This window comes from Lynx canadensis, chromosome A1, assembly GCF_007474595.2.
Source record: "Lynx canadensis isolate LIC74 chromosome A1, mLynCan4.pri.v2, whole genome shotgun sequence".
Lineage (NCBI taxonomy): Eukaryota > Metazoa > Chordata > Mammalia > Carnivora > Felidae > Lynx > Lynx canadensis.
Window position 1 is genome coordinate 75,149,086 of NC_044303.2, and position 27,950 is coordinate 75,177,035.

The 27,950-nt window shown below is 38.0% G+C and overlaps 1 pseudogene; it reads left to right on the forward strand.

The window, feature by feature from the left end:
- The first annotated feature begins 268 nt into the window (after positions 1–268).
- LOC115509712 lies at positions 269–27,912 on the forward strand (annotated as a pseudogene).
- The last annotated feature ends 38 nt before the right edge of the window (positions 27,913–27,950 follow it).

The following is a 27,950-nucleotide window of genomic DNA, read 5'->3' on the forward strand; positions in this document are numbered from 1 at the left end:
AATCACTCCTCCTCTCCTTTGCCTCCTCTCTGTCTGACTTCATCAGGGCTTTGCTGGATTTGTGGAGCCTGTATAAGGGGCACCTGGCGGAAATTGGGAGAGACGGCAAACTTCCTTGGGGACCTCGGAGAGAGAAGAGCTGCGCATGAAGTATATAAAAGAGTTGGTGGGAAATGGAATGCCCTCTAGATGGAAATCACATGTGCATCTCAATGCTACAATATTTTCACCATGTGATTGAAATCATATTAACCTTTTGCAAATTGTAATGTCATTCGGAGGATTGTCTAACACGATTCAGGGTTCATCTTATGAACACCGCGGCCGTCAAGGCGATGTGGTATAGAAGACAAAGGGCCTAAATAATTCTAGTGTTATTTTTGGACATCCAGGTGGACATACAGGCAATGATGATGTGAGATGTCTGGAGTTCATTTTAAGGTACAAAACATGCGATAGGAAAACCTAGCAATGCGGGACGACTTAAGAGGAAGCTCAGTTTTAGATATAGGCTCGAAAAACTGAAATCTAGGTGAGTTTGTCCGAAAGGACAAGGAACTAAGTGAAGAGGAAAAAGTGAGAATAAAGTATGCTGTTTAAAAAGACAAGATTTTAGATTTGATTAATCATGTTGCCGTAAGCCATTTCGTTAATCTCACGTAATGTAAACGGACGTGTTGGTAAAATCCTATAAATGGACAAAAAGGGACGAGGTAGTTGATATTGCCAGAAACATGTAAGATAGCTCATTTATGGTGCCAGGTAGAGAATATCCAGAGTGAACCTGAGCCGACAGAAACAAGCAGAGAGACAAATCAGTGGACGGAAACATATTACGACTGAAAAAAGAGTTTGCTGTTGTGTATACGGACTTGCCATGGACTGTTAACCCAAGACATGTCATTTGGAAAACCATTCATACTAGGCATACTTTAGCATGACTGCAGTATTTTTTCCATTTTAAATGTCTTGAAATATACTATATATTTTATCTAAACTATGTGATATATTTTAATACAAACAAACGGAAACAGTTACTGACTTGACCTAGTCTCGTTTACACACCATTCATTCACTGAGATCATCTTGTATTTGTAAATACACAATCCCTGTATGGTGAAACATAAAGAAAAAAAAACCCAAAAAGTTAAATATTCACGTAAAGGCCTTGGAAAAGGGAATGAAGGTTTTCCTGGCTGTTTAGTTAGAAATGATGGTTTCCACTACAGTTTTGAAATGAAAAAAAAAATAGATTTTTAAATTGGGTGTCTGGAGTAGACTCCTAAGTGCCGTGGACCCTTACTCAAGCTCCGCCATAAACAGAACCAAGTAAAGAACTTCAAATTTGGCTGGAAGTGATGTATTTGAATTTCCCAAAGCAGATATTGTCGGAGCATCTGAGAATCAGGAGGAGGTCAAGGTCACGTCTGCGGATTCACTCACTGTCACTCTTTCTCTCTCTTTGCCCCCTGGCTTCTTCATCCCTCCCACTCTCCCTTTCCTTCCTGGCATGTGGACACAGCTCTTACTTGCTAGGTAGGACTGGCAAGTTACATAACCCCTTTGTGCATCAGTTTCCATGAAAAATAGACATAAAAAGCCTACCTACCTGGCAGGGTTGCCTCCAGGGTTACACGTGTTAACACGCATGTAGCAGACGCTACTGGCTCAGGTTCGGATGCCTGGATCCTTGGCTGGACCCTTTGGTCCGCTCTTCCTCTCCGTGCAGCGGGACTTCTGCATTTCCCTCTCATCCATTCTTTCTCTGTGCCTTGCCCTTGTGGTGGTGGAAGCCTCTCTAGAAGGGGGGACCTAGAAGTTTCCTCCAAGCCCTACAAAACCCAAATACTTTGCATGAAGGCAAGACAGCTCGGAGGAGCCTCGGCTGGAGTCTGGCTACATACCGGACTCTACCTGACCCCACATCATTAAGTAGCTGGTTTCCTTTCCCTAGCTTGCTTCTTGCAATCATTATGGGTCTTTCCTGAGACTTTCCATCATAAATGGACTCTTGAAGAGTCCAGAGAAGTTGATTCTTGAACAACACGGAGGTTGGGCTGCTGGCCCCCGCGCACTCGAAAAATCTGTATGTAACTTTCCCCCCCAAACCTAACAACGGATAGCCTACTATTGACCGGAAGCCTCCCTGACAACAGAGTCAATGAACACATCGCTTGTATATCTATTATACATTGTATTCTTATAAGAAAGTAAGCTAGAGAATAGAAGTTAGTAAGAAAGTCAAAAGAAATGAAAATATATGTACATTACTTTTCCATATTTACCAGCAAAAATTCGCCTGTAAGCGGACCCAGGCGGTTCAAACCCATACGGTTCAAGGGTCACCTATATGTGGAAAACACTGAACATTCAGGGGCATTGCAAGTGCTTAGTAAAAAAGTGCTTAATGTTGTTACTCTTATTATTACTTTCTTCATCGAGTATGTATGGGGCACTACTATTTAACAGGCATTCTGCTGGCCTGAGCCTCTTCCCCAGACAGTAGTAACAAAGCCCAATGCATTGATAGAAGCCTGCAGGGGCTACACGATAGGTGGGATTGGAGATTAAGTGGAAAATGTAGCAAATCTGTAGCCCGAGGAAACACATCAATCAGGAAAATTGCTGCTAACTGCATTTTTCTTTCATTTTGTAAAATACCTGGTGAGATAGGCAGTGATCTTTTGCAAGTCATTTTAATATTACATTTAATAATAAATGTGTGTGGTATTTCCCGGTTTGTGTGTTTCATTTCCCTATCAAAAACGAGTATTTATATTTACTCCAGTTATGCCTTATTTCCATGGCATTTTCAAGCCAGCTTCTTATCACAAAACTGTAGCCTTCCTAAATGTCTTCCCCAATTAACCAGTTGGCAGGATTCGTTTTTTGCTCTAATGGTTATGGCTTTTGGTTATGGCTTTGTCAACATGTTATCTTTTCCAGAAAGAACCACAATAAACTGAATGAAAAGTGAAGCATCCCAATTTGAGGCTCCCTCCCCGCTTTCTTCTCAAAGACATACTCAGAACAACTACTTGCGATTCATGAATTTTCTGGAACCTAGATATTTGCCTTATCAAGATTTCAAAGATATGAATGAAGTCTATTTAAACTCGGTGCACTGCGATTCATTTTAGTAGAGATGTTTGCATAATATATATAGCATTCCCTCAAGCAGAGGGCAGGATAAAAACGCTTATTGAGCTGAGCTGCAGGAAAGTACGCAAGGATTTATCTAAAGGTCAGTGAATGTCCTAAGAAATGTTGTTCATAACTAAAAGTAGTTACTATAATGAAGTTAAAGGTTTATACCTAAACTCAGATTTGAAAAATACTTTGTTTCTCTATAAAATCTTCTTCATTCTTGACTTCCTCCTCTAGGAGAAAACACAGAGTGGTGTGGGGGTGAGCGAGGGTGGGAAGGTTCTGAAGCTTAAATTCACCTGTTTATAGAGCTCTTTGCTTCCTCTATGTCCAAAGGGTCCACATTCTCATTTGTCTTAGGCACCTAGAGACTCAAGTTTACCCGGAAGTGACCTGGCTAAATCAGGGTATGATTACGGTTTTACAAAATGGCGGAACTGGTTTTCCAAGCATTTGTACCATTTGCAGCCCTCATTTGTTGTGCTTGAGAGTTCCAGATCCCTCCCATCCTCCTCAATATTTCCTACCGTCTGACTTTTTAATTCTAATAGCTGTTTAGTGGTACCCCATTTTAGTTCTAATATACATGTCCTTAATGATTGATAATATTGAGCATCTTTGTATATCTACCTTGGTGAAATACTTCAATCATTTTTAAACTAAGCTGTTTGTTGTCTGATCAGTGAGGTTTGAGAGTTCTTTATGTATTCCGGATCCAAGTGCTTTATCAGATATATGATCTGCGAATATTTTTATTCCTAGTTTGTGGGTTTTTTTCTCTTCGTTTAAACAACTATTTTTCAAAAGTAGACTTTTTTTTTTTTTTTGCTGTGATAAAGAACAATTTACTGATTTGTTATTTTACAGGTAGGACTTTTGGTGTCATATCTGGAAATAACTTTTCCTAACTGAAAAACACTAAAATAAGCCTCTATGTTTTCTTCCAGAGGATGTAGAGTTTTAGAGTTTATATTTGTGTCTCTCATCCATTTTGAGTACATTTTTAAATGGCCCAATGTGTGGATTCAAACTCAGGTTTTCTGCATATAGATACTCAAGTGTTCTATTGCTGCTCCTGAACAGTTCCCTTTCTCCACTCCATTGTCTTTGCATCTTTGTGGAAAGTCAGTATATGTTGCCCTTGTAGATATGTGTCTATTTCTGAACTCTATTCCCATCCAGTGGTCTATTTGTATGCCCATGCACTGATCCCACACTAACTTGATCACGTGTCCTTCAGCTCAGGTCATGACAGTGTCACCGGGAAACCAAGTTGGTGCAGACCTGAGCCCAGGCTGCGTGGTTGCTTTCTGATCTCTTTCCTCCCCCCTCCCCCCCACAGGCCCGGATGCTGCTGGGTGCCCCCTTAGTATCAGGCAGCATCCCAGAGCCGCCCGGGCCCAAGGTGATTCCTGCAGAGGGAGGTCTCTCCAGCTCCTGGTCGCCACGACACCTGCAGTAGCACGCTGACACCCTCTGAGTCCTTGTCCATCAATAGCAGCTGGCCTGTGTCCCAGAGCTCTGCCACTTGCCCAGGAACTCAGGAGAAGCCTCCGCCTGGGCAACCCAGGGAACTTCCATTCAATTAGCAGCACCTCCACCTTCTACACCAAGAGGTGAGTCTTCCTTCTAAGTGTGCTCTTCTGTACGCGGTATCCCCCAGACTTGTAAGACCTTCTAGAGTTCTCTCTTCGTGCCTTTTTTTAAAGTTTATTTATTTATTTTGAGAAAAACAGGCTGTCAGAGAGGGAGAGAGAGAGAGAGAGAGAGAGAGAGAGAAGAGAGAGAGAGAGAGAGAGAGAGAATGCAAAGCAGCCTTACACCATCAGTACATAGCCCGATGCGGGGCTTGAATGCACAAACTGTGAGATCATGACCTGAGCTGAAATCAAGAGCTGGACACTTAACCAATTGAACCCACCCAGGCGCCCCTCTGTCTCCAAGTTTTGGCTTCCCCTCCTATGGTTGCTTTATATTAATATTCTTTATATTATATAAATAATATATATTACTATATATAAAATTACTTGTGTTAAAATCCTCTTTACCTTGTGGTTTCTGTCTCCAGATTGGATACAGACTGATCCAAGCTTTTCCTATCCTTCTATTTTTATCCAATATTTGCCTTTATATTTGCAGCACATCACTTGCATTCATTGTATAGTCAGGTCTTGCATTTTTGTAATTGACAAATTTGGGGGTGTTTAGACCACTTACATTTAATATGACTAGTGATATTATCAGGTTTAAATCTGCCTTCTTGTTACTTATTTAATATCAGTTTTCCTTGTTCTTCCTTACCTTTTTTTCTTTTTTTGACTATTTTTAATGAGCTGAGTATTTTTAAATTATCCCACATTATCTCATTTGTTGGTTTATTAACTAGCTATAACTTTTTTGGTTTTTTGTTTTATTTTGTTTTAGTGTTGCTTTGGGTTTTAGAATATCCACATTTAACTCATCACAGTCTATCATTACATGACAATGTATGATTTCAGGCACAGACAATAAGCTTAAACAGTAGATTTCCATCCCTCCCCTATCCAGCTTTGTGCTATTATGTGACACATCTCACTACTTTTACGTTTTTACAAACCTTAGTCTACATGGTTAGTATGTTTGCTTAAATAATAAATCACCTTTCAGAAATTTAAACAATAAGGAATATTTAATAGCTTTGTATCCATAGTTACCATTGCAGGGAGTCTGCATTCCTTTGTGTAGATTCAGATTTCCATGTGGTGTGATTTTTCTTCTTCCTGAAGACCCAGCTTTTACTTTCCTTATAGTGCAGATTTATTAGATATGGAGTCTTCTGGATTTTGTCTGTCTGAAAGTATTTTGCCTTTGCTCTTTGAGAGATTTTTCACTGAATATGGCATTCTATAATATAGAATTCATTGAGCATAGAATTTAAAGAGATGATCTCACTCTCTTCCCACTTTCTCTCTGATAAAATATTCACTGTCAACCTTATTTTGTTTTGTTTTTTGTTTTTCCAATTTCCCTTTAAGATCATCTCTTAATCTTTGGTTTTAACTAATTCAGTTATGCAGATGCATTTAGTATTCCTCATGTTTATGAAGTTTGACTCCTTTGAACTACTTGGATTTGTGAGTTTATAATTTTAATCAAATTTGGAAAAAATAAGCCTTTTTTTTCCAAATATATTTTTTTCTGTCTTGCGTTCCTCCTTTGAGAACTCCAATTACACGTGTATTAGACTTCTTATTTTTTTTAAGTTTATTTATTTATCTTATCTCTCTCCGTCTCTCTGTCTTTCTCTCTCCCTCTCTCTGGGAGAGAGAATTCCAAGAATACTCCACACTTTCAATATGGAGCCCAATGTGGTGCTCAAACTCACAAACCATGAGCTCATGATCTGAGCTGAAACCAAGAGTTGTATGCTTAACTGACTGAGCCACCCAGGCATCAGTATTAAGCTTCTTGAGGTTGATCTCACAAGTAATGGATATTGTCTGTTCATATATTCTTTCCTCTCTCTGTTATTCATTTTAGATACGATGCATTGTTATATCTTTAAATTCCTTAACCTTCTTCTGCAGTATCTAGTCTGTCATTAATCTCATCCAGTGTATCATTCATCTTAGACACTACAGTTTTCATCGCTGGAAATTCAATTTGAGTCTCTTTTATATTTTCTTTGTCTATATTTTATGAGCATGTAGGATACAGCTATAATATTGTCAGTGTTCTTACATTGTGATTCTAACAGATGGGAGTTCTGGGTTGGGTTTCATCGATTACTCTCCTGTTCAAGTCACGTTGTCTTGCTTCTTTACATACATATCTGACCCATATCGATGCAAGACTTTGTGAACTTTACCCTCGTAGAGACTAGATCTCCTTGAATTCCTCAAAATATTATTGAGTGTAGTTCTGGGCTTCCATTTACTTGGAAAGAGTTTGATACTTTCATGTTTCCTTTAAAATTCATTATGGGAACCAGAGCAGTTTTTGGTTTAGAGCTAATCGTTTCCCACTAATGAGTCAGTACACTTCTCTGTACTCTATGGATGCCTTGTAAATAAGAGTTTTCTGGTCTCTCTGGTAGGAGGAAGCACTGTTGTCAGCCTTGCAAGAGCTCCTAATCCTGTTCTTTCTAATCACATTGAGTGATCCTTTCCACGGCTGCAGGGAGTTTCTTCACATACAGATGCTGATCAGACCTGTGCTGTTGCTTTACGGGAAGCCTCGGAGTTCTCTCTGCACATCTCTCCCCTGTGTCCTGTGAATTTTCTCTGCTTTGGTCTCTCCTGACTCTCAGTTCTGTCTGCTCAAACAAGGGAGTGTGCCCAGCTCTGTCTGGGTTTTTCCTCCCAGAGCCATGGTCTTCTCACTCCTTCAAGGCAGTAAAACAGGACAATTATAGGGCTCAACTTACCTGTTTCCTGTCCTTCCGTGTGTTCAGTTTCAATTGCTGCCATAATAAATTAGTATAAACTAAGAGACTTAAAGCAAAACTACTTCTTTTCCACAGTTCTGTAGATCAGATGTCCAGACTTAGTGTGGCTCAGCTGATTCTCTGCCTACAGTCTCACAAGGCTGCATTAAAGATTCTGGAAACACTGAATTCCCTTCTCGAGGCTCCAGAGTACAACCTGTTATTTGGCCTAGTCATTTATTGCTGACAGAATTCATTTTCATGTGGCTGTAGGACACGGGCTTTTCTCAGTTTCTAGATAACTGCTCATATATCCCGGCCAGTATCAACTTCAAAGCCAAGTTTGGTGTGTCAAGACCTTCCAGGCTTCTCCTGTCTGTGATCTCGCCTCTGGCCTCATCTCCTGCCTCTTCTCTTCTTTTGCAGCCTCACTCTTATTGACTCTTCTGCCTTCCTCTTCCGTGATTACTTTGGGATCCCCTTGATGGTCCAGGATGACCGCTCTGTCTCCAAGTCAGCTGATTGGTAACCATAATGCAATTCACAGAGTTCCTTCACAGCAGGGCTTGCTTACATCATCTGAATGGATATCCAGAGGGTGGTATTCTCAGAGCGTCCTCCTTAGAATTCTGGCTATTGCAGTTAGAATCACTGACGTGTTTTGGTCTGATATCCAGTGCCTTGAAAATCATTGTGTTTTAAAATTGAACTGGTGTTTTGTTTGTTGCAGATGGGATTGAAAATCTATTTCCTGCTACTCCATTTTGGACAGAAGGTAATAATATCAATGTTCAAGCTTTCAGTGTTTCTCTTACCTCTGCCTCTCCACGAGGCTGTCTATGTGCTACTATAATAGGTAGACAAGGGGCTGTTGGCATGACAGAGGGACCTTGTTTTGTTCTTGAACTTCTACTTATTTCTAACACACAGCACCTGGGTGAGTCTGATCCCTGCCATCTTGGTGCCTGTGAATACACAGCTGGGCTTATTGATTGGGCTGCCATCATAACACCTGCCATGAAGTGCACCTGGGTGGCTCAGTCAGATAAACATCTGACTCTTGATTTCAGCTCAAGTCATGATCTCAGAGTTCATGAATTTGAGCCCCACCTTATCGGGCTCTGCACTGATGGTGTGGAGCCTGCTTAGAATTCTCCCTCTGTCCCTGTCTTGCTCTCTCTCTCTCTCTCTCTCTCTCCTCTCTCAAAATAAATAAACATTAAAAAAATAACATCTACAGTGGAAATCCATAGGCCTGGCCCTCAACTCTAATGCAGAATTAGCCACACACTCTGTTTTCTATGTCCTAATCCTGGTTTTCTGCTGGAGAGCAGTAACTCAGAATAGACACAAGCCCCATCCCTCTTCTCCCACCACAGAATTCTACAATTCTACCACTCCACTTGGAAGAAGAAACTTCTGGCTATCCTGAAAGCCACACAATGGCTATGGATAATCAAGATGGCTACCTTAGAAAATCTATACTTGAACTTCACTTTCCCAGTGCTGGGCTTAGTTCCTACATTATTTTTCTAGAACATCAGATTGCAGGGTTTCTCTTGGATGCTTGCAACCTGCCCCAGACAACATCTGCAGAAGACGGACACACTCAGATCTTGGGTTTATGGTGTCATGTTCCTAGTCTGTGGGTGCTGCCTTCAGAATTCTTCACCTTTCCCACCAGTCCTAAAATCTTCCCTTGCTCCTAACCTGAACAGAGAAAGAAGACTTTCTGCTTTGTCCTGAGTAGATTTCCTGGAAAAGTCTTTTTTCTCTAGTACTTCTTAATGATAATTTAGTTTTGCTAGGCTTTTCTTCTGATGTGGAAAGAGAAACCAAAATAAAAATATGCTGGTTAACTTATTTTTATTATTATTTTTTGTTTATTTTTGAGAGAGACAGGGACAGAGAGTGAGTGGTAGAGGGGCAGAGAGAGAGGGAGACACAGAACCCGAAGCAGGCTCCAAGCTCCGAGCTGTCAACACAGAGCCCAACGTGAGGCTCAAACTCATGAACCATGAGATCATGACCTGAGCGGAAGTCAGACTCTTAACCGACTGAGCCACCCAGGTGACCCAAAAGTATGTTGATTAATTTCAAATGCATTTAGTAGAATGTCACAAAATAAAATATATAAAATTATAAAGTCACATGTCAGCAGATCGATGCCTTTCTGTCCTCTCAAAAAATATCTAAGGCAGTTCTGCAAGCAAATCAAGGCTTGTAAACTAAATACAAACAATGGCTAAAATGTCAGAAAGTTCATGGAAATAAAGGGGCACAGGGGATAAGTTGACCTGTTCCATCCTGAATTACCGATTTGAGACAGCAATAGAAAGGAGAGAAAATAAGGAGCCCCCGGGGGCAGAGGTTTCTGGCAGAGAGTTTTCAGAGGAAAGTGTAGAGATCAGAGAAGTAGGCTCCAAAGCAGCTATTATGGTCATTTAGAAGACAAATGAATGAAAACAATTATTTTTTTAAGTCAAACAAAGTACACTCTCATTGTATCATGGATACAGTTCCCTAAATGTTTCTATACTTTTCAACACTTCTTGGGAATGTAACCTTGTCACAGATGAATTACAACATAGGAGCAGGAACCCAATGTTATTTTGATTATGTATTTATAGCTAGATCTAGTTGATAGTATTAACATAAGGTTAGCTATCTTCCCTCCAAAGAGGCTCCACTGGAATGCATGTGAATTTTTAAAATTCCATTTATTCAAAATAATTAATATGAATTTACCAAAATCTAATACATATACATACGTACATACATACATACATGCATACACATTAAATAATTTCAGGTCACACATAAAAAGAGAAATGGAAAATAGCAGTAAACTAATGGGGAGAAATTCCTAGCACACAGCAATAGTGTGGTGCTTTATTCTAACTGAATGGAGCCAGGTGAACAATCTAAAGAATGGTGTCATGACCAAATTGATCCACATTGAAGAAAAGAGAAATTTATTAGAGCTCAGGGAGGTCGATGCTAGACTTTATATTCTTCCCTATTTTTTAATTCCAAAGCCAGCAAAGGGGGATTTAGAAGCAGGCATCTTGGAGACTTTTTCCCTCCTATTATCAGTGGAGTATGGTTAATCCCTTAGAACATCACAAACAAGTTTGAAAGAACTACTTGGCTTTCTAACTCTTTCTGTGACAGTAGACATTCTATTGTCTATTGGCAAAAGTCTTTAATAACATTTATCTTTTGACCTTTTATCCATTTGCCCTTTGAGTTTCTTTGCACCAGCCCTGTGAATCCATGTGCTACGGAACAATCTAGTAGGTATTTTCTCTGTAAATCAAAGCCACCGCGAAGCAGCTTGCCTCTCTACAAGACTGTACTTTTTCTGCAAGCTTCTACAGACAACAGGCAAGTGTAAAGATGTAAGTGTGCATTGTAGAGTCAGGGTATTTCTTCTTCATTATTTCCCTTTTTAGTCACTTATATTTGAAGAACATCCACATCATCTCAGAACACAGAGCTGTGTATCGAATCACTAGGTATGCAATTTACATTTATGCTCAAGAAGGTGGAAGAAATTTACTCTTTCACTTAACTAACAAGCAAATTTGAAAGAGACTGTATTAAGTGGAATGAGCATAAACTGTTAATATGTTCGTCTTTTTCTTTTTATTATTCTGTCAAAAGGATAGAAAAAACCCAGATGCAGTACTGGCTTATTTCCAAACTCTGTCATCAGATTAGTATTCAACTTAATGTTCAGGGGTTTAGCCATTATAATTAATCATCCCCTAAGTGCAGAAAGATACTTAATACTCTGTCCCTACTCATTATTTAGATTTTTAGTTCTGTAGTGAAGGGCCTCAGAAAAAGATTAATTAAGTCAAACACTTTGGGGTTATTCTTCCATCATTGTGCAGAGGATTTACATACATAACTGGCATTAGTTTTGGTGAATATTCCTCCCATAATTCCCTAGAATATCAATGAAACCAATGACTGCCTAAGTGAGTTTGTCTAGCAACAAAATACACGCCCGAATTACCCTAATGAGTGTTTCTGATATTCTGCTTTTATTATTTACCTTTTTTTTTGTACTGAAGTAATAACCAAACAGTTTTCACAATTAAGGCAGAATTTCATTTTAGGAACACTGAGAACATATTTTAGCTTGGAAAATGACTAACTCTATAACCAACTTACTTCCATATATCGCTGAATCTCAATTTGCTCAGCTAAAAAAAAAATGATGGGCTAAAATTATAATCTCTAAAATTGTTTGTAATTTAAAAATACCATATTTTGCTATGTAACGTATTTAGATCTAAAATGAACCTTATATATTAGAAATTCAGAAATCAGGAATTTGTTACTTGGCATGAAACAAACAGATTACCGATTTTAATTTTGCAAGTGCAGATTGCAAAAACGTAAAATCTATCCTTCCACGTGAAAAGGCAAATCTTTTGTCAACGTTTCATTTTCCATTTATGAAATGTAGCCTTACATTGAAATGACACAGAGACCATCTCACCAAGAAGGGAAGGATCCATGCTATGATTTGAGACCTCAAATTTTCAAAGCAAACTTGAGAAAGAAGAACAAAGCTGGGAATATCACATTTTCTGATTTCAAATATATTAAAAAGCTGTAGTAATTAAAACAGTATAGCACTGACATAAAAACAGATACATAGATCAATGGAAGAGAACAGACGGCCCAGAAATAAACTTCACATATAGTGATCAATTCACATAATATCAATTATTTTCAACTAAAGTGCCAAGAATACTCAATGGGAAAAGGATAGTCTCTTCAACAAATGATGTACAGAAAATTGGATATCCACATGCAAAATAATGAAATTAGACCTTTGTCTTACACCATACACAAAAATAAACTGAAAGTGGGTCAAAGACCTAAAGATAACTAGAACCTAAACTGTAAAACTATTAGGAAAAAACATAGGGGGAAAAGCTTCATGACATTGGTCTTAGCAAGGACTTCTTGGATGTGGCATCAAAGGAAAAGCAAAAGTAGACCAAAGGGATCACATCAAACAAACAAAGAAAAACTTGTGCACAGCACAGGAAATAATCAACAAGTTGAAAAAAACAACATAGGATTGGAAAAATATTTGTAAACCATATATCTGTTAAGCAGTTAATTTGCACAATATATAAGGAATCCTACAGTAGCAAATAAAGAACCCTGTTAAAATGGGTAGAAGACTTGAATAGACATTTCTCTAACACAGATATACACATAGCCAAAGGTATATGAAAAGATGCTCAACATCACTAATCCACAGAGAAATGTTCAATGAGATATCACTTCACAGCCAACAGCTGTGGCAATTTTCCAAAATCCAAAATATGTATATGTATGTTATACATATACATATATGTATAAATCTGTATATGTATATTTATCTATACCTGATATATATATAAATATATATATAAAATATATATATAACATAAATATATATATAAAAATATATATCTTATATATTATATATAATATATATGTTTGCTATATATATAACAAATATATATACATATATATAACATTGTTATATATATAACTATATATATATAATATATATACATATATATTATATATATATAGTTATATATATATATATATATCAGAAGGAGGATGTTGAAAAATTAGAACACATGTGCATTGTTGGTGGGACTGCAAAATGGTGCAGCCACCATTTAGAATATATATATATAGTGTAGAGGTCACTCAAAAATTAAAAACAGATCTAGCATATGATCCAGAAATCCCACTTTTGGGTATATATCCAAAATAATTGAAATCAGTTCCAAAGAGATATCTTCACTATGATGTTTATTACTCCCACGCAAATAATGCTGTAATAAACATGGAAATGCAGATATCTCTTTGACATTCTGATTTCAATTCTTGTATATGTGTATGTGTGTGTACAAATATGTGTATATTTTATTATGTAAAAATATATATTATATATTTATTATATATACATTTTATTATGTATTATATGTATTTATATGCACACGTATATATGCATATAATCACATTTGTACACATATGCACACACGCACACTGGAATATTATTTGGCCTTTGAAAAGACAGAAATCCTGTCCTATGCAACAGCAGGGACAAATCTGGAGGACATTATGTGAAGTAAAATAAGCCAGTTACAAAATGGTAAGTATTGCATGGTCCCACTTACAAAGGATATCTAAAACAGTCAACCTCATAGAAAGAGAGCAAAATGGCGGTTGTCAGGGGAGGAGAAGTGGGGAGTAGTTCACTGCATGTAAAGTTTCAATTATGTGAGATGAATAAATTCTATTGATCTGCTCCATGACAGTTGCCGTTGTCTTGTGTACTGGGAAATGCGTTCAGGGGGTCTATCTTGTGTTAACTATCCTTACCACAATAAAAAAAAAAAAAACTCACAAATAAGAGAGGCACAAACAGCTTAACTAACATTCTAACATTCTAGTTCTGTATTCCTAATGTTTCTCTGTTACAATATTATTTTTTTCAGTGTAGTTCTTCATCCAGAATAGTAATTCTCCTTATACTCTAGGACTTATATCAAGTCACTCAAGGAAACAAAATCAGTCTGCAAAACTCATACCATAAGAGAAGCTGACACTCGCATATATTTCTCCTTCTATACCTTTATTCACCTCTATGGACACCATTTATCAAAGCATAAAACATACATGGGATTGAAAATGTTTAGATTTTACAGCTGTGTCTGTATTTTCAACCGGATGCATGCCTTTTTTTAAACTTCTAAAGGGAATTCCAGCTATGGTTCACTCTTGAGTTGTTAAATCAAAAATCAAAATATAAATCAACATTATGTTAAATATGTTAACTTTTAAAGTGTACATAGATGAAATAAAATGTTATTTTTATTTGTCTTCAACTCAAACTTGTATTTTTTAATGTTTATTTATACTGAGAGAGAGAGAGAACGGGGAGGGAGTAGAGAAAGAGGGAGAGAGAGAATCCGAAGCCGACTTTGTGCTGTCAGTGCAGAGTCCGATGAGGGGCTCGAACTATGAACTGTGAAATCATAACCTGAGCCAAAAGAAATCAAGAGTTCGATGCTTAACTGAATGAGCCACGCAGGCACTCCTCAATTCAATTTTTTAAATGTTAGGTTCTTAATTCACCCTAGTCTGTCTAGAAACATCACTTTTGCCTATATCACTAAAGATCCTGGATAACTCTCTCAAATGGAGTTTTTCCCAAGTAGAAAATCACGGTTAAGGAACTTATTAGACAAACTGCAGATATGGGTGGTTATGTACTTAGTGTATATTTTTCTTTCCCTTTTTTAAAAATTTATTTTTAACATTTACTTATTTTTGAGAGACAGAGAGAGACAGAGAACAAACGGGAGGGGCAGAGAGAGAGGGAGACACAGAATCCGAAGCAGTCTCCAGGCTCTGAGCTGTCAGCACAGAGCCTGATGTGGGGCTCGAACTCATAAGCCAGGAGATCATGACCTGAGCCAAAGTCAGACACCTAACCGAGGCAGCCAGGGGCCCCAAATGTGCATATTTTTCTACTTACCTCCAGCGTAAGCATTTGGATGCTGTGACCAAATGTTACATTTCTTAGATCTTCTACTGCAGGAGTTGGCCAACGTTTTTTTAGTACGGGGATCAATAATTAATATTTCCATATCATCTCTGCCGCAATAACTGTTTCTGCCATTTTAGAGCAAAAGCACTACAGACCACATACATTAACAAGTGAATGTGGCCATGTTCCAGTCAAGTTTTATCTACAAAAGGAAGTCACTTTGGTCTGTGAACAATTGTTTATTGATTCTTTCTTATGAGCATACAGTAATTCATGACAGAAATGGACTTAACCACAAAATCAGCATAAAGTCTTTTATTTAAAAATCTTAAATATTTATTTATATTTCAAGGAGAGAGAAACAGAGCGTGAATAGGGAAGGGCAGAGAGAGAGAGAGAGAGAGAGAGAGGGAGACACAGAATCCGAAGCGGGCTTCAGGTTCCAAACGGTCAGCAGGACTTGAACTCTCGAGCCGTGAGATCGCGACCTGAGCCGAAGTCAGACACCCAAACGACTGAGACACCCAGGCGCCCTGAAAATCAGCATAAGGTCTTACTTGCGTTTTGACATTTTTTTTCTGCAACATTGTTTTTCTACCTTGTTATCGTTGATATTCTAAGCTGTACTATTGGCATTTAAAGCCATGCAGGCCCTGTCAACAAAATTTTATATATAAGCTAATGTCTGTCATACAGAAACACAAACCTGTAGGATAAAAACCCAGAAAGCCTATGGTAGTAGCAGAATCTTGGAGCACAATACTTCCATTTTGTTTGTTTCCATTTTCCCAAACTACTCTTATCTATATTACGTTTCATTTGACAACAAAAATCCTCATTTTAATAATACAATAGATGAGATTCTACTACATGGATCAGTTATGCATGAAAGTTAATACAGATATTCATGGCTCGTTACTCGGAAAACAAACCTTAAAAATACGCAAAAGAAGAAGAAAAATACCGGTTGTGTTCAAAAATGATGCACCGTGCAATTATTTTAGCTGATCTCGTTCCAGTCTGTGGTACCATATCTCAATAATCCTAGGACTTTAATCATTTTTATCAGTTGAAAACTTGTTCCGATTTTCAGCATGCCTGCAACACTATTTGAAGATATTCGTAAGATCACACAGTAGCCTGTGCTTCTGGGTCCTTAATTCTACAGCTTGAAAGGTATTTTTATTGTTTTTATTGTGCAAAACAGCCTCTATGGAATACTGATTTCGCCTTCATTTATGAATTATTTGGTTAGATCAATTGGAACTCAAAAAGTTACATCAGAAAATATTACTGTAAAATAATATAAACAATAAGCTGAAATACATTTTTAAATGTTTTTCTATACCATTGTAGTTTTCAGTGTATTAGAGATATAATTATGTAGTGAGGAGTCTGTGCTTTGAAAAAAAATATATCTACATGTTCTTATTTTTATTTTTGGATGTTTACTCGTATATGTACGCCATCGTTTCAAATTTTTTTTTTCAACGTTTATTTATTTTTGGGACAGAGAGAGACAGAGCATGAACGGGGGAGGGGCAGAGAGAGAGGGAGACACAGAATCGGAAACAGGCTCCAGGCTCCGAGCCATCAGCCCGGAGCCTGACGCGGGGCTCGAACTCCCGGACCGCGAGATCGTGACCTGGCTGAAGTCGGACGCTTAACCGACTGCGCCACCCAGGCGCCCCTACGCCATCGTTTCAAAATATTTGTACTGGATATTGATTGCTTGCTTGGAATTCAAATTTTTAGGAAGAATGTCATAAGGAAACTTCCCGATTCTAAGAAAAGCATCTCTTTCTTTAATAGAAGGAGGATGGGTCTACGTATCTCTTTTCATTCTCCAAGATTTTTTTTTTTTTTCAGGACGCTAGAAAATAAATCCGGGAATTAACATAATCTACTACCTATGGTCATTTCAGCACTTGAGCCTTACGTAAGAATTCAACCTGTGTGGATTTCAGTGGCAAAATGAATTATAAGAATATAGCAATACGAATTTGATTAGCATAAAAGGGTTGAAATATTACTGAGAATCCGGATGCTGCTCTCACTTTATCTCTTGCCTGTGTTTGTTTTTCCTCCTGCATGTGCCTCCAGCCGCTGCCTTCTCCTTGTTCACTGGCAATCTGAGATCTCTTCTGTTTGTTGTTTAAATGATAAACGTGGTTACCAAGAGGGACCGTATTGACCTGTCCTCAGTTTCAGCCGCTCCGAAGGATACTGCTTCAGAAGCTCAGGTACACATGCAGATGATCTCAGCTTGTGTCACTTCTGTACTAATCAGCTGTAGACTGTGTGGGGACGTGACAAAGGTCGCCTGCTTCTCATATACACAGGGATCAAGGAAGGTGGCTAGTCACCAGATACGGTGCGTGGCAAAAGAATGGTTTATGCAAACAGATAAAAACAAAACAGAAGAAATGACAGGTGTTCCCTCATACAGCATGCATTCTTTAAAAAAAAAAAAAGACATTTTAAATCTTTGAAAACTCCGGGCGCCTGGGTGGCGCAGTCGGTTAAGCGTCCGACTTCAGCCAGGTCACGATCTCGCGGTCCGGGAGTTCGAGCCCCGCGTCGGGCTCTGGGCTGATGGCTCAGAGCCTGGAGCCTGTTTCCGATTCTGTCCCTCCCCCATTCATGCTCTGTCTCTCTCTGTCCCAAAAATAAATAAACGTTCAAAAAAAAAATTAAATCTTTGAAAACTCAAAAACAAAAATATAAATTAAAGACCATAATTGCCTCCTGGAAGTACATCTCGATAGCTTATGTATTGGGTAAAGAAACAGCCTGTTTCACCATAGAATTTACTGAGGAATTCCATGACGACCTTTGCAGACTCCTGAAAAATGATGGTATAGCTTTTCTCATCTGACTTGCTAGTGTTATGGATGATGTTACTGCATTTCTGAGCATGAGAAAACGTCTTTTCATTTCTGTGCGAAATCTCGTTTGTTAATAATACACATTTCTTTTAGTAACCAAGTAGATATTTTTTGTCATTGTTTTACTCACGTTTCTGTAATCATGTGTGCAAGTCGGGTTACTGTTTCCTTCATCTCAGATCAGTGACAGGAGAGTATTTCCTAAAGGATTTCACTGGGATATCGGACTCCTTGGGTCCGAGGTCGGTTTTAGTCGTCATCTTATGTAATCGCATTTGTTTCAGATAAACAGCTCCGCTCCTGCCCCGCTTTTCTCACTTTGCTTTCGAGGTACCATTTTCACCTGTTTTCCTCTGGCTTTACGGCCCCTTCTTCCTCCATCCCCTGGTAACCTAGTTCCATCAGACACGGGATGTGGCTCCTGGGTTCTCATGTTTCTCTGCACTCGTCTTTGGTAAGACCACCCAGACTTTTGGTTTCGGCTCATTTAGATGTAGAAAATTCCAGAATTTGTGTGTCCCACCTGGTCCTTCCTTATGAACCTCCCACTATATCTAAGACATCTGCTAGTATATAATGACAGTCTATATTTTCTCTTTTCTTTAATCCCTCTGTATCTCCCTGAGGAATAGTGATGCTGAGCAATTTCTCAAATACCTGTTGGGCATTTGTATATCTTCGCTGAGAAAATGTCTACTTGTGCGCTTTGCCTATTTAACTGAGTTATTTTCCCCCCTTGAGTTGTAGGAGTTCCTTATGTGATTTGAATATTAACCCCTTATTGGATGTATGCTTTAGAATAGTTTCTCTCATTCCAGTGGTTGTCTCTTCGTTAATTCTTTCCTTGGCTGTGCAGATGCTTCTTAGTTTAATGTAATCATATTTGTCTACTTTTTGCGTTTATTGCCTGTATTTTTGGGGTCATGGCCAAAAAAACCATTGACCTGACCAACGTTAAGACGAATCAACACGTTTTCCCCTGTGTTGTCTTCTAGTGTTTTTTTGGTTTTGATCCAACAGGGATGGCTCACATTTCCATTTCTTGTGTTATTCCATCGATTAAACTTTCAGACAATGATAAGCAATAATGCCAATGACAGGAATATTGACTTCCTCCTGGTATGTCACAGACAAGGAAATAGAGGGACAGACAGCTGAATTAGTTTTTCATGACCACACTGCCTGTTTGTCACCAGCCAAGAATGAAATCTTGCTTACTGAGCTCCAAACTGCTCTAACTGTAACAAACTCTTTTTTTCCTTCTTTTGTACAATGCGCTTCTTGTAACGGGTTACAGACTATGAAACTCACAAGAATTCCTGTTTCATTTTCAAGAAAGAGTAAAGGAACTTTTGGTAAAATTATGTGACAGTTTCACATTTTCATATGATCGTGAACTTCCAAGCAAGTATAGAATTCCTCTCACGGTCGACGTGTACATTATCTCTGTTTATTTGGTTTAAGCTCCTATTTTTAAAATGAGACAAATAGTACCAAACATGTATCCCTTATGCAAGTAAGTGTTACAATCCTAGCTCCATTCTGCCTTTGAAATGTTATTTCAGATAAAAAAAATAGATTATTATTTTGCAGGGAGCAATTACTCCCGTGAATGGCTTCTCTAACCCCGGTGAGCCTGCCTTACACAACGTGAGGAGGAAAATGAGAAAACTCACCATTTGAGCCAGTGAAGCTTCTATACAAACATCTTACTTACTGATGGTTAAGTTGTGGTTTTGATCTCATCGTTTCTTCCCATGTCAGATAAGACAATAAAACCTATTTTATTTTTGAGGCTTTAACATATCATGAAGACACGGACATCTATTTCATTTATAAGACAATATAATCTAGTTTTCATGATACTTTAAAAGTAAGTAAATTAAGTGGAAGTCAATATGATTAAGCACAAGTCCCAGCATAGTGGCTGACAAATGTTAGACTTCCAATAAATTTTAATTCCTTTATTTCCTTTCTTTGGAAACTTATACAAGATTTTTAAAAGAAGAAAATCATTTTTTTAAATCATTCTGTATCCTGAAAGGTAACAGATAGTTAAGATTTCCACTTGGCTGGAAGTTTTTGAAGATGGAGAATTGAACAAACTTATGTTTTCAGTTTGTATCTATAGGTCCAAAGAGCTTGGGAAGATTTACTTTCTAAATAGTTTTAATCTCTGATTGAGGAATACAAATCACAATGAAGATGCAGAGGATAAACTGCCCTTTACTTCAAATCCCTCAAGCTCTCAGTAAGCACTGTTCTCAGGGGAAAATGTGGAATTATTCACGTGAAAATCGATTTGGTAACACCCGTGTGAGACTTTTTTTTTTTCCAGAAAATAAGAGTCATATTTGAAAATATAAGTTAGGTTTTGAGCTCCAGGAAATTTGTTTATTTGTTTAATTGCTTTTTTATTGAAGTATAGATGACACACAGTTTTATATTCATTTCTGATTTACAACATAGTGACTTGATAATTCTGTACATTACGCATTGCTCACGGCCACATGTATAGTGACCGTCACCATACAAAGTTATTAGAGTGTTACTGGCTACATTCCCTGTGCTGTGCTTTTCGTGCCCATGACTTATTTATTTTATAACTAGAAGTTTATACCTCTTAATCCCCTTCACCTGTTTTTTTTCCAGCAAAGCAGTCACTATGGAAAACCACATGAAGTTTCCTCAAAAAATTAACAATAAAAATACCATATGACCCAGTACTGTCACTGCTAGGTATATACCCAAGGAAAATAGAAGCACTAATTCAAAAATATATATAAACCTCTAGGTGTATCACAAGATTATTCACAATACCCAAGATATGGAAGCAACCTGAGTGTCCAGAGATGAATGGATAAAGAAGATGTGTGTGTGTGTGTGTGTGTGTGTGTGTGTGTGTATGTGTGTGCATGTGAGTCTATAATGGAATTTTACTCAGGAAAAATGTTTTAAACCACTTTATGAAAATATTTAGCTAAAAGCATGTTATATTTATTACTAGAACTCTTGTGTTGAATGCTACATGAATTACTTTACATATATATATATATGTATGTATACACACACACACACACACACACACATACTAAGTATATATATCATATGAGTAAAAAGAAACCGTAAGTGAGTTTGTAAATTGCCATATACTGTGCCAGAAATTATGGAGTGTACAAATTACTGTAGTAAAACCAAAATTACTTTTCATAAAACTGGGCACATTTTGAAATAGATCCTATTAATTAGTTAAACCAAACAAACAATTAGCTAGATGCACAGAGCTGTGTTTTACATTTTAATCATATATCCTATTTGACTGCATTAACTACTAAATTAAGTTAAAAATGGATAGTTCGGAACACTATGAAGATGTTGCAGTCCTCGATAACTTGCTCAGGAGACTATGAGCCTGTATGGCCACAGGCTGTGGGGTGTCCTTGTAAAGGTTCAGAGGAAGGCCTCAGTGAGATAACGCATCTCACTAATGGTCTGGCTTCAGGAGACGTCAAATATAACCAAGTAGAAAATAAGGCATTAGAGCTACATTGACAGTTAAAAATCGTTTCCAGCAGGTAAAGATTTCCTGGGCAGAGTATTTATCATAGTGTTTACTGCCACTCAAAGACGATCGTTTACTTCTTAGTTTATCACCAGTTAAGAAATGTAGAAATGGTTTGTAAATATTTGACATCTGGTAACATTCTTAATGAAATCCATACATAAACTTGATTGTTCAAGAAAAACATGGGTTTAGTTTTTTTAAATTGCAAAAAAAAAAAAACAAAAACAAACATTCCTATCTCATCACTACAGGTGTTTGTTTTCAGTTTGCTAAGATATTTTCTTTTTTCTATTTGTCACTGGGATAGGAGGGGTGACTGGGAATTTTCTGTCTTAAAGAAAAAAAAAGGGCACCATTCTACAGTAAAATCAAACCAGTGGAACAGCTCTGTGGTTCACTCTGATAATGAGGACAGACACGTCAATCTGATAACAATTATAAAGCGGAAAAGAGAATATATGAGGTAATTTGGTGATAAAGAATATGCTGTGTCATTTAGAATGTTTTGTGGAGATCAAGGTAAGTTTTCAATTATGAGGGGTTAGTGTATGTGTTTGAGTATGTGTACAAACTTTTACAGAAGGATATGAAGATTTAAGTTTCAGAAAATAAGGCATCTAAAATATAGATGCTTATAAGAGACTCTTAAACACTGAGAACAAACTGAGGGTTGATGGGGGGTGGGAGGGAGGGGAGGGTGGGTGATGGGTATTGAGGAGGGCACCTGTCGGGATGAGCACTGGGTGTTGTATGGAAACCAATTTGACAATAAACTTCATATATTGAAAAAAAAAATAAATAAAATATAGATGCTTATTCTCTTTTGTTAAATTAAGAAATATGTATTTTTAATTTTTTAATGTTTCTTTGTTTTTGAGAGAGACAGACAGAGCATGAATGGGGGAGGGGCAGAGAGACAGGGAGACACAGAATCTGAATCAGGCTCCAGGCTCTGAGCTGTCAGGACAAAGCCAGACGCGGGGCTCAAACTCACAAGCTGTGAGATCATGACCTGAGCAGAAGTCGGATGCTTAACTGACTGAGCCACCCAGGAGTCCCAAGAAATATGTATTTTTAAAGCACTCAAGCCCAAAATCCAAGCAGTTATACCAGTTAAAGCCTGAAGGCTGAGCTTTGTGCTCTCACCTTGAGGGCAGGTGAAGAGCTATGAAAACAGTGGCTGGAACCATAATAGCAAAACCAACACCCCACGGTGACACTCACGACACGAAACCAGGAAATGAGAGGAGAGGGTACAAATGCCTGGCAGCACAAGACTTGAATGGTACCAGCATCTCTTCAGGAGGAAAGAGGGACAAGCTGACACGTGATGGATGCGAGAAGTGGAGATGCCCCAACTTGCCACCAGGCGTGCGCTGGAACATGGGCAGGACAATTTGAAAAACTCTACTGAAACTATACGTATTTTTCTCGTATGCTAAATTGTGGCTAAATAGCGTGAGTCCATGATTTAAGATGATGTCACGTGAACGATCTGATGTCTATGAAGTCTGCAAAATCCCTCTACAACAGAACCCTACATCAAGGAGAGACTATCTGAAAGAAAACCTAAATTTATTAGAAGAGGAACAACAGGGGCAAAAGCAGGAGTTGGGTGTGTTTAATATAAACAAAGGACACTACTAGAAGATTTCAAATGGTAAGGGACCATAACATTAAAGAACTGATGGAAATTATAGGGAAGGCATCAGAGTCATGAGCCTAGAAAAACTCTTCGACTGCACTCCTTCTTCCTCAAATGCCATGAAACTAATTTAATGTAGAGAAAGAGAAAGTAGCACAACACAAATGATCACAGTTAAATACCATGCACTTCCTTTTTTTAAAAAGATATATTGACATAGAATAATGACCGTCTAGGAAATGGAAGCCCTCCAATGGAAGAACAGATGTTCCAAACAAGCTAAAATAAATTAGGAAAATGATAGAAGATAGAAAACAATACCATAAGCCCAAAATAAAAACTCAGAAAGGAGATGGTAACATATGGAAAAAGGATATGAAATAAACAAATAACAATATTAACTGGGCACACAGATAATTTCTTTAGATTAAAAAAAATTAAGCAAAAGGAGATAAGCCTTTTAAAATCAAAATGAAATAAAGAAAGAGATAAAAGGGATCCGACTGAAAGTGACTGGTATAGAATGGGTGTAGGGACTGTCCAATAGACCTATAAAAAATGACCTCAAACAAAAACCAATGCAAAAAAACAAAAGTGATTTCTCAAGAAGTTCTCAAAAGCAATCTCATCGATCAGCAAAACCACTCAGCTGTCATGTAGTTCACCAATATTCTACCCACATCTAAGACACCCTTACAAAAAGGTGTCACATAAAATTTAAAAAAAGAATATTAGTTGTTTATTTTTTTTAGATATTTCAGGGTATTGTAGTTGAAATACATCACCTTTTCCTCAAGAAGAATCCTGGGGAATCTTTCTTTTTGCTTCTTAAAATCCTTAACTCTTCCATGAAATGGGTTGCCAGCTACTGGTGATTCTTTCACCATGATTCTGGCATATGTAGTCTTTGATTTTTTTTTTTTTTCCCAAACAAACCTGTCTTCTTCCAGCACATTCTGGGGAATCATTGACTCAGTAAGGACAGCATTGAGTTTCCCTCCGTGTTGGTCACACTGCAGTGAAAAAAAAAAAAATAGCCTTCCATCCTTTGTGAGTCTCTTGCCTACTGCTGATGTGCTCTCATTTTTAACTCTCTCTGTAAATATTTGTGTCTTTCCAAGCATGATGATTTCCTCAGATGTGTCTGAGATAGCCAGCTACGGGCGGCCAAAGCTACTGCTACTTGGAACACTCCACAGTATGAGAAAGAGCCCAGGTTTTGGTTTCAAAAACACTTGGGCTTAAACCTCATCTCTGGCTCATACTAAACATATAACTTAAGTAAGGAACTTAATCTTTCTAAGCCCCATTTCCTCAGCTATAAGAGGGCTTTAATGATATTTTACTCCATGGTTTATTGTGGGGATTAATGGGGCAGCATATGAAAGTGCTTTGTAAAGTAAGAGTGCCCACAGGTTTAAGGTTACAGGACCACAGAAAACGTCCACATCAAATTCAGTGTGTCTGGTATGGAATTCATCTAACAGTCATTCAAAAAGCATTTATGAGATGCCTGTGAGCCCCCGGGCCAGTGCTAGTGGCTGCACCGTCTCTGACGACCCCAGTACGTCTCCTCTCCCATCCTGAGACTCATAATTTTGCCCAGAATGCTTCATGCACCCATCTATGCATTTGCAAAATCTCAGTGTCACTTGGAGTCATTTCTTCTTCCTAATTGTCAATATCCAGTCAATGTCCTTCTGGCTTTCTGATGTTTGCTTCCTAAAGTTTCTGAATCTCTTCCAACATTTCCTTTCTTATACTTAGATCTGTTTAAGGAAACCAAAAATCGGGAACTTGGGCAATGTGCAATTATATTTGAAAATTGCCCCACTGTGTTCAAAATTAAACAAACATACTGTAAGTCTCTATTTTCACCAAAAAGATGCTAGAGATTATAGAGTGACTTACTTCAATGTATTTAAGGAAAATAGGCAGTAGAACAAGCTTACAGTGCTTTTAAGGTCAAAAGTCTATGGCACAATGAGCTGGCTAAGAAGCCTATATATATATATATATATATATATATATATATATAGACTGGGAACGTAAACAGCCACATTGCAAGAGGATACACCAAACATTAATACAATTTTACATGATGAGCTAAAAGAGAATCCTTTATTTATTTATTTATTTATTTATTTATTTACATGCAGAAGGTGAAAACTGATTCAGGGAAAATAGAAGGAAATAGATACTTCACTTTTTCTTCACTGGTGCTTGACAGATATACCAAAGTTAAATAAGACTTCTCTGTGGCATAGAGCTTTCATGAGATTCAAAAACTGAGGAAGATGGGTGAGAAGAAGTTCTCTTTAAAATCAAGCAGAGTTGCCGGGGCGTCTGGGAGCTCAGTCCAGTAAGTGTCCGACTCTTGATTTTGGCTCAGGTCACGATCTCAAGGTTAGTGGGTTCGAGCCCGGCATTGGACTCTGCGCGGACAGTGCGGAGCCTCCTGGAGATTCTCGCTCCCCTCTCTCTCTTTCCCTCCCCTACACTCTCTCTGAAAATAAATAAATACACTAAAAATAATTGAACTGAGTTGTTAAACATCTCTTATCAGAACTTAGTGGAAAAAGAGAAATTAGTCTGGTCACACACACAAATGCACACATGCATGCTATCTTTTGCACTGGTGGACATAAATCATCCTAGAGATTCGTTGGGGGTGGATATAAAGACCATACTGCCTCCCATCTGCTTTCCCCTGAAGGGAATGAGTCCCAAAAGAACCGTTCAGAGATGGTTGGAATGGTTCCTACTAGAATGGTTCCCAGGGCATCTTCATTCTTTGTGTAGATCACATTCTGGAGTTAATAGGAGTGACAGGATTAATAACAATAACAATAACAATAACAATAATAACAATAACAATAACAATAATAACAATAACAATAACAATAATAATAATATTAAAACAGCAGCATCAGGAATAATCTACAGTTTTCCATTTAACGCAACAAAGTTGTTGAGTTCCCTCTGACTGAAAAGTGGAAGTTTGCTTGATTCAAGCCACCTTGAAAAGGTCACAGTCTGGGAAAATATAAATTAACCACACTGACCTCTGGGAGTAATAGAGAAAGTCATCAAGAACTATAGCCAGCTAAGTAGCAGGCCTAGATAATTTCACAGCTTATTCTACCAATTATTTAAGAAATATAATAAAATGTAATTCATTTACTATGGCGAGTGAAGTATCTAGGAGTAAACATACCAAGAGATGTGATATATTTAAATAAAAATGCTTTAAAATCTCGCTCTTCCTGCCATGAAGAACTGAAACAGAAAAAAAAAAAAAAAACAACAGAAAAAAATAAAAAATAAAAAAGGAACTTTGTTGTTTAAAAAATGAAGTTAAGATTACATTGCCATCACAAATAGCTCAAAAACTTACTGAATAGATTGATACCCTTTTCTGAAGCCAGACCTTCCCAATCTCCAAGTGATGGCAGGTCATCTTGCTCTTAATGTGGGAAATGTCACTGTAGAAGGCAATGGAAACAATCTCTTCCATGGGTCAGTGACTTCAAAGATGTCAACAAGGAAAAAAAAAAACAACAAAAACTAGCAGGATGGAGAGAGAACCATCGCTTCAAACTCCAAAACAACAAGGCCTTTGGAGAAGTCAACAAAATACACACCTACAAAGCCCTCAGACCACTTGCTCTGTGTCAAGGAAGTTAAAGATGCTAGAATCTTCTGGGGAGGCAACCAATGGATCTATAAATGTGACTAAGTTCAGCAAGGAACCTCCTGACGTTCGTGCTACATCTGAACTATAGCCAAAGAAAATTTCCTTTTAGGGGAAGATTTTAACTCCGTTGACTTGGAAGAAGTTTCTTCTCCAACTGATAGTGGAATGGACAAAAGAGACACCTCAACAGAGTGCCTTTCTCTTGACCCAGAAGAGCTAAGGAAGGCTAAGTCATAAGCAATACTCCTGCTACAGAAATGTAGGTGGAGCCAGCCCTGAGCTTTTCCGGAACAGACAATAATGCTGAACTGAAGGGAGCCCTAGCTTTCGAAACCTGTGAAAAGCAAGATATAGTGCCAGACATGGACAAGTAGTTGGGTTCCCCAGAAATCCAAGTAGAAAACATTGAATGGACATGAATGTACATGGAAATCTAGATAAAGTTAAATTCATGGGATATTACCTTCATAAGAAGAAAGAAGGGTCACAGTTATAAAGTTGCAGAAGCCAGAATTAATGATGGCAAAAGTATTGAGCTAGTGGGGGCAGACATCACCCTTAGTAATTCTGTTTCCCAGGTAGGTGATTCATCAGCTGAAAGCAATAAAGAGCCAGGTAAAAGCTGGGTGAAAGAGTGTCCCTCCCACAGCAAATGGCCTTCTTCTGCCTACAGAAGCAAATAGGAATAGTGTCCAGGCACCTCTTTAGAATCTCTTCTGGATCACAACTGCCAAGGTGCACAAATGGATAGTAAGTCTGAAATTCAGTTTTGGCTACCAGAAAGAATTCAGGTACCTACTGAAGATACACTTCTTTCAAAAGAAGAGAAAAGCAAGACTCCACCCACCTTTCTGTGCATTAAAGTAGGAAAGCCAATGGGAGAATTCCTTGTCATGCACACTGCAGCCATAGTCCAGCAGTATGGCAAACGAAGAAAGTAGACAGAGTATTGGTTTGCTGTTTCTCTGGAGAGCCTATGTTAACAGCTGTCTGAAATATAAGAAGGTATCCTGTGCCCTGC